This window comes from Octopus bimaculoides, chromosome 22, assembly GCF_046866305.1.
Source record: "Octopus bimaculoides isolate indiv1 chromosome 22, ASM4686630v1, whole genome shotgun sequence".
In the NCBI taxonomy this organism is placed as follows: domain Eukaryota; kingdom Metazoa; phylum Mollusca; class Cephalopoda; order Octopoda; family Octopodidae; genus Octopus; species Octopus bimaculoides.
The window spans coordinates 37,603,230-37,612,351 of NC_142949.1; positions in this window are offsets into that span (position 1 = coordinate 37,603,230).

Consider the following 9,122-nt stretch of genomic DNA (forward strand, 5'->3'; position numbering starts at 1 on the left):
GTGGGGTGGCGTTGGCAGCTGCAGCGGTGGCAGTCATGGTAATGGTGGTGGTGATGGTGGTGGTGGCGTGATGTTGATCGTGATGATGATGACGATAACGGTGTATATGATATTCAATATCTTTTATGGAAATCATTGTCTGTGCCTTAAGTAGAAATATATGACATGCTTTCGCATAATGTCCAAGATTCACACCCACGAATACAAAAACACATACGTACACACAAACACAAAACACGCACACATACAAACATACACTACCACAATTACTGTAACTGATACACGCACAACATTATATAAAGCTACGAAACCCGCAATTTGACACACACATATAAGCACACAAGCATATAGACATACAAACACAAATGATTATAAAACCAATGAGCCAATAAAACTGCATATTCATATTTGTATTGGGAAATATGAATATATATATTTTCAAATAATAATAATAATAATAATAATAATAATAATAATAATAATAATAATAATAATAATAATAATAATAAGGATCCGCCGGTGTGAGAAACACCAGCGTTCCTTTGAACAAAACAAACATTTTAGCTCCAACCCCAATAGATTATACCAAGAACTTGGCAAAAATATAGACATCAATGCAACACCACCATCAGAAGTGGAAGAATTTTGGAAAGAATTATGGTCGGCGAAGGAACAATCTCAGAAAAGGGCTATCAAAACAACGAACTTAGCACCTGAACAACTCTGGACCCCTATAACAACTATAACAACAGGAACTGCAAAACTTAAGCAACTGGAAAGCACCCAGAGTCGATAAGTTCCCCAACTTCTGGTTAAAATAACTGACAGGAACATATATATAATCTGTGTTTAAAGAAGAATAGTGTGCATCAATGTATGCTCATTAATGGGGGTCGTACGTATTATTGCAAAGGTTCTTCTGCTATAACTTGAAAACCTAGATTTAAGTCTAGTATAAAATGTAATTCTACGAACCTTAATAAATGCAGTTGAGATTTAACAGACAGAAACATTAATTATAATAGCAAGTGGTCCTTTATTATTTATGCACCATCGTACATGACTGTTAATTTTTAAAATAATGTTTGCCTTTATGAATTGTGTTACATAAATACTTCAAAATTGTTTAAATAATTTTACATTGAAATGTTCTCATAAAAAGATACTTATTGAAAAAGATACTTAAATATTTCAATAGTAAATAACCCATTAATTATGAATGCTTTTCCAATAATCTAATACTCATATCGTTTCTAAAACATTTCTTAGCATATTTAATAGATAACTAATTGATGTGACATAGAATTTTTGTTAATTTTTTCTCCCCCCGTTATCTACTGACTTCATCAAGAGCCAAATAAATATAATTGCTTATTTTATAATCTAATATGCTTAACTTTTATAAAAGATTTTTAGCATATTTAATAGATAGGCAACTAATTGACGTGACGTAGAATTTCAATATTGTTTTGTCTCTCGTTATCTACTGACCTCGCCAAAAGTTAAATACTAAATTGTTTTTTTTTAGAATATTTCATTTCTTATTAAAGTTCATGGTAAGAAAATGTGTTGATATCTATGCGATCGGCTTGAAAATTTAAGATATTTTCTTAACATGAACAGAATGATATCCTTAATAGAAAAATACTATATGTGTGTGTGTGTGTGTTGATAGTAGATAGATATTCACATGTATATATATATATATATATATATACAGACGCATGCAGGCACACACACACACACGCATATGGATATATTGGGATTTCTTGCGAATTCCTTTCTTCATAACGAAACTCATATCGAATGAGGAGCAAACGTCATGTTGATTTCATGTTCTTCATTAGTCATCAGTTGTTACTCATATTCTTCAATTTAATCGATAACTCCACAACGCACCCGACATACACAATTTCAGTATATAGCTATATCCATTTATCTTCTATTTACAAATATCGAACGGGTCTATATTACCTTTCATCCTTGCTAGTTCAACGTAATAACTATTTGTCAAATACTGGATCGATATAATTGACTTGCACACACACCCATAAAATCTATCATCTTACGCCTATAACAGGAACATTATTATTATTATTATTATTATTATTATTATTATTATTATTATTATTATTATTATTATTATTATTATCATGGCGATGAGCTGACAGAATCATTAGCAGGCAGGCAAATTGTTTTACTCCATTTCGTCAAAATTACAACTTTGCCGTTCATACGTTCGATCGATGAAATAAGTACCAGTTACGGAATGAGGTTGAGGTAACTGACTCGCCGCCTCCCGTCAAATGTCAGGTTTTGTGCTTATACTAGACATTATTATTATTATTATTATTATTATTATCATTGAGCGAGAGAGCAGTGCATCAAAGTGACACAGCGGTAAAATATACGAAGCCGAGTATACCCATCACGACTACCTGTCTGATAAGGGTACCCCAGGCAATACATCACAACCATATGTGCACGACATAATGATCTCATATCAAGATAAACAGCGCATGACCTTGCAGGTGGGGCCCAGTTAAAATTTTCTTCAGGTTGAGTATCCCATCCCGCTGAATAAGAGTTGTTTTAGGATGTTGATCAAAACACCTATGTTTCCAAAGTAAATTATCCAAATCTCAAAGAATCCCTCTCAACACATGGTTATGGTGCTCCCCCACTACTTCTGCTCGTGATCAGAGATGCAAATATTGTCAGCCACTAAGGGACATGCTCAACTGGTTAAGGTCAAACAACTGACAAGCAAATCTGTGGTATTAAGCAGAATATTTGTTGTAGCCCATCTTTTATACCGAGACAAAACAATGTACATAATAATACCTCCAATCAGTTAAACTCGCAAGCCATGAGTGCCTGGTACTACATCAGGTCATTTATTGATATGAATATTATTATCCTTTATTTCAACAGCTCTATTATTGCATCAAAACCGTTCAACTGTATTTTATATTCCTTGCATTTTTGTTCTTTTTTCTACTCAACAAGAAACGCAGTAGCTCGGAGAAGATTCTTTGTTTGCGTTATGTCCTCCATCTAGATGTATCAATGTAATCAATCAGTCTCCTCCCATCAAAATTTCAGGTATTGTGCCTACTGTAGAAATTATTATTATTATTATTATTATTATTATTATTATTATTATTATTATTATTATTAGTAGTAGTAGTAGTAGTAGTAGTAGTAGTAGTAGTAGTAGTAGTAGTAGTAGTAGTAGATCAGCGTGATATAGTACTACTAGGACTGTGTGATTTGGTGGAAGGCAATGCTACCAATCTATCTCACCACCACCACCAACACCCTCTTCATTTCATTTTCGTTTTATCTTATTTACTTTGAAAGTTCGTTGGTGACATTGGCGGTGTTAGCTAGCGTTGTTGTTATACTTGTTATTCTTGTTGTTCTTGTTGTTTTTTGTTAGTTTAATCTTAAATAGTTTTCGAATCATCTTCTGATGTAGATGTTAATGTTAACCTAACTCTCCTGAGTCTATCTGTTGATGTTTACTTTCTAATCTGAGAAAATTCCTGCGATTGATTTCCCCCTTTTCTTTCGTTTTTATATTTATCTACTTACTTATTTTTTTTCGTTCTTTCTTCTTCACACTTCTTCACGTGTTTCTAACAGTATTTCTTTTTGCTCGTTTTTCTCTTTTCTTTATATGTTTCAGGCTCTTATTTATTTCGCTCGTTGCACCTTTCTTTTATTCTTCCACTTTGAATCTTAATCGGTAGAGAAGTAGGTGATACTCAGTGCACGGGGCTAAAATGCCTTACCTTAGTAAGCAGATCGAAGTTTCAAATCTAACCAGAATTAAATACGCTTCTACTCATTAGATTAAATGGATTATGAAATTATTTTATTCAACCATGTTTCGATAAAATAAAAATTACAAATAATCTCTCATGATAGCTAAATATAATATACATATTTATATATATATATATATATATATATATATATATATATATATATATATATATATGTATGTAGCACTCCATCGGTTACGATGTCGAGGGTTCCAGTTGATCAGATCAACGGAACAGCCAGCTTGAAAAATTAACGTACAAATGGCTGAACATTCCACTGTCACGTGTACCCTTAACGTAGTTCTTGGGGAGATTCAAAGTGACACAGAGTGTGATAAGGCTGGCCTATTGAAATACAGGTACAACGGAAAACGTAAGAAAGAGTGAGACAAAGTTGTGGTAAAAGAGTGCAGAAGGGTTCGCCACCAACCCCTGCCGGAGCCTCGTGGAGCTTTCGCTCAATAAACACTCAAAATGCCTGGTCCGGAAATCGAGACCACGACCCTATAACCCTGAGTCCGCCGCTCTAAGCACTGGGCCATTGCACCTCCGCATGGATAGATACATATAAATGTATCTATGTATTTAAGCACAGGGTGGGTCACTTCTCACGAAGGAAGTTTCGAAATCTGATAAATCCTTTATTTTATGTTTTATTGCTACAATAGCAGAACATCATATACATTATATATAGCAAAATAAACGCACGATAGGTGAGAAAATAAACGCAGGTTAGGTGTAAGAAAGATAAGTAAAAATAATTAAAAGAGTTACTATTATCATCTCAAACCCTTCCATGACTTTTTATATGTATGCGTGCTTGTATGCGTTAGAATGTGTGTGTGTAATTAGGTTTTGGTTTCTGTATGGTTGTATGCATATATATGTACATATACGCGCGTGTGTACATGTGCATACGTGCGTGTGTGTGTGTGTGTGAGTATATCTTATCTTTCGCTATTCCACATTTACCTCGTTCTCAATACTTTCTCCCATTTACCTCATTCTCAATACTTCCTTCCTTTTAACATTCTGAGCTATTTTCTTATTCTTTTATCTCTTTTCAAGATATCTTTCTTCTTATTTTCTATCTTTTAAATTTCTTTATATTTCATTTATTCCCTTTCTCTATTCTTCATCTATTTTTTTATTTCCTGCATATTTTTACTTCTGCCCTTATTTATGGTTTCCCCCTTTCTTTCTTTCTTTCTTTCTTTCTTTCTTTCTTTCTTTCTTTCTTTCTTTCTTTCTTTCTCTCTTTCTTTCTTTCTTTCTTTCTTTGTACCTGCTTTCATACTATGTATTTTTAAAGTTTTATCTGTCAAGCGTTCCTGTCTTTCGTCTTCTCTCTTTCCCGCTTCCTTTCTATTCCTTAATTTTCTTTATCTTTTTTCTTTCTTGTCACCTTTGTAACATTTTCTTCCATCAATCTTAAACTACTTTCATGATGTCTTTTATGATCATTTTCCAACTTCCTCTGCGTTTCCGTTTCTCTTCATCTTCCTCTTCCTCCAAATACAAATCTTCTCTTACTCTTTATTTCCTTTTTTTTCTTTCTCCCCCGTGACCATTCACATCTATTACAATATATTCCCGTTTCATCCCGGGCCTACCCTCCTGTTTCTTTTTTCCGTTTTTTCCATAGATTTCCTTCTATCCATCCTTCTTCAAATCTTACTTCACAGACATTTTTCCGTATTATTTTTTCGGAGTGAATGCGATGAGTTGGCGTAATCGTTACGCGACGGAGATGTTTAGTGGCATCTAAGATTTAGGTTCAAATAGCACTGAGAGGTCAACTAGCCTATCATTTTTTTTGTGGAGTCCATTAAAAAGAAAGCAAAGTCAAGTATTGGACCCTTTGTAATCGTGTCCTCCCCCTACATCTAAAATTGCTGGTCATGTGCCAAATGTTGAAAGCAGGATTTTGTTCAGACCGAATGCAAAGAGGTGGCATATTCGTTAGCGTGTCGGACAAAAAATAAATAGCACTTATTTTGGGTTTTTATTTTTTTTTAGATTAAATTACGTCGAAGAGGATTTTACCTTTCACCTTTTTAGGGTAGAGAAAATAAAGTGCACGGCGTCGAGGACACCAGCTGCCCCCCCCCCCTCCAATGCTTTCCTTGCCCCAAAACCTGAAACCATTACACTTTACGGGTTGAAAAATTCGATAGGGTACCGAGCAAGAGAATTTGTAGTGGCGCGTAGCTAAGTAGTTTGGGCGTTGGGTTCATGGTCGTAAGATCTGGTTTCGATTCTGGGACTGGGCGACCCGATGTCTTCTTGAGCAAGACACTTCATTTCACGTTGCTGCAGTCCAATCAACTGGCAAAAATGAGCTCAACTTGCGGCGGACCGGCGTTCCACTCAGGTGGGGAATATATACATCATGGAAATCAGGAAACCAATCCGAGAGGTCTGCATGTCGCGGGAAGGAATTCAAAGGGAACTAAAAATATTTGCAGGATTTTTTTTTTTTTTTTGCATATCTTTACACTACAATTGCAAGTCCTGAAGAGATCAAATTTGCCTTTCATCATTTCAAGGTTTGAGAAAATAAAGTACCAGTCAAGTTATAGTATCAATGATATCACCCCATCGCCTCCTCAAAACTGTTGGCATCGCACCTACATCAGAAACTGATATCATTCTCGCATTCACACAATTCCTGAAACATTGGACATATCGCTGTTGCAGCATTTTTAACAAGATCTTTACATTATGAGATCAAACTCCACTGAGGTCATTTTTGCCTTTCATCTTTCCCAGGGTGAAAACATAAAATACTTCTTAAGTGCTAGATCAATATAATCGACTGTTCCATCCCCCAGCAAATCTTAGCCATGTACCAATATAAATATTATTAATTCTTCATTTGCCATCATTCCATACGCGGTTTATTCTTCTTTATTTTTCCATATTTAGTTTCTTAATATTTTCCATCTCCCTTCTGATCTTCTCGGCAGTTTTCTGCGTTTTTTTCTTCTCTCACCATCTTCTTTTTTTCCTTAATTTTCCTTCTGCATACGTTCTTTTCAAGCTCTCTTTCTTTCTCTCTATTTTCTCTTTCCTATGTGTAATTCTAGGCTCTTTCATATTCATTTTCTCTAGACTTCCATCTGTCGTTCGTATCTTCTTTCTTATTTTCACTTTATATTTTTCTCCTAACTCTTTTCTTCCTTTCTTTCTCTCACTCTTTCTTTTTTCTCGTTCTTTTTTCCGCTCTTTCTGTTTTTGCATAGCATCACTTTTCCACGCTATATTCCCTCTAAATTTCTTTCGCTATCTTATCTTAATCTTTATGCATTTATCTTAAACTTTTCCTTCTTTCTTTCCCCTCCTGCAATCCTTCATTATATATTTATTTATTTATTTATTCCTTCATTTATGCATTTTTCCTTGATATTTTTAGTTACTCAACGATCTTCCTTCCCTTCTTTCTCCCTTTCTCTGTTTCATCTTAACATTTTCTCGTTCTTTATTACATACCGAGCGTCTTCTTTGTCTTTCATATGTCCTTCACTTTCCCTCATTCAATCACCTTTCATTCGCTCCCTTCTACACATTCTCTCTCTTTCTCTCCCTTTCTGACTTACCTCTCCCTCTGCACTACCCATCTCCTCTCTCTCTCTCTCTCTCTCTCTCTTTCTCTCTCTCTCTCTCTTTCTCTCTCTCTCTCTTTCTCTCTCTCTCTCTTTCTCTCTGTATTTTCCCTCACACATTAGTGTCCTGTCATACAGATCTTGTTCCTCGACCTCTCTGTCTACAGACGCGTGATATCACATAATTATCGGTAAAAGATCTGACATGGTTAACCATAAGCCATAACGGCTGAAGTAACTGAAGACAAAACAAAACACAGAGACACACAGACTGACAAACAAAAAATGGCGTTAGAGAGAGAAAGAGAGAGAGAGAGAGAGAGAGAGAGAAAGGTGAGAGAGCAAGTGATAGTGAAAAATTGTATATGTAGCCGAGTGGTGGAACTATTTTTCATTTTTACACTACATTTTATGTTTGCCGTTTCGTTGAATTTTATTTATGTTATTTTATCAAAAGATGGAATTTAAAAAATACCAAAAAATACAACTTTTTTTTTATTATTAGTTCTTATCTGCTTTCGATATTTTGTTTATGCGATATAATATTTTACATTTTCTTTTTTTACTGATTTCTTTCATTTTCTGTGTGAATTCTTTTAAAACACTGAACGAAGTTCAAACCATAATGGTGCGTGAAAAACTCAGTGAGGGCCAAAATGACAATACCAGAAAAAAATATGCACTCCCGGGGAGTGATATTTTTTATTGCAGTAAGAATATATTTTCTTTGCTTTGTTTTATCTACTATATGCATTATTTATTATTTTTATTGATTTTTGTAGGAAATATTAGAAACTGCGTCAGATATTTGGGTGCGACACTGTATAGTCTTTCAGATCGAGCCCAGGCTATTTGAATGATACTTTATTCTATCGATCAGTGAAACATGAAATAAAACTATAATCTCTTCAGAACATAATCGTACGTCTTTAAATCTCTCAAAGATGATTGCTTTTATTCTCTGCAAATCCTTTAAATGAATCACCCAAATATTTTAAATTCTGTAGAGGCAGCAGTTTTTATTTATTTAATTATTATTATATTTTTTTGTGTACGTGGAGACTTAGTCGGGTATAATCTATTAAATCCCCTAATCCTAGAGCTTGATATAGTATTATTATTTTTTATCGATAGCCAGACATGTGAAAGATAAAATTTACTTTGAAATGCTACAGTTAGAAAATAAAGCAAGGAATTTCGTTCACGCCTCCACCGATACTGCCAATATACTACCCATGGTTCCTTCATTGATTTCACTGCACACATTTTAAGGAGTTACCTAAAACACATTACGTTGATTAGTTTTGTATTTTATCATACTGACACTAAGATGCAAGATGATCATTTTAGGGGTTCAACTCCGAAAGCAGAACGTGGCAAATTCGCAACTTCGCTAGAATGCTGGTGTGAATACCTTGCAGAATTTTCCGACTCCTGGTCCTCTGATTTTAATTGCTGCTCAATCAACATTACCGTAAAAACTTTTGCTACTAAAACATGTTACTTTGTCCCTTATTTTGTCAGTCTCATTCTCTGACGGACAATACACATGTAAAAATAACATTCGAGTTCAAAACAAGGTTATTTTTCTGTGAAACAATAACATTCAAATGCCTGTCATGACATGCAGAGGAATATCATAAATAAGGTGTAACATTGCTTACAGGATAATAATTTATAATTGTAT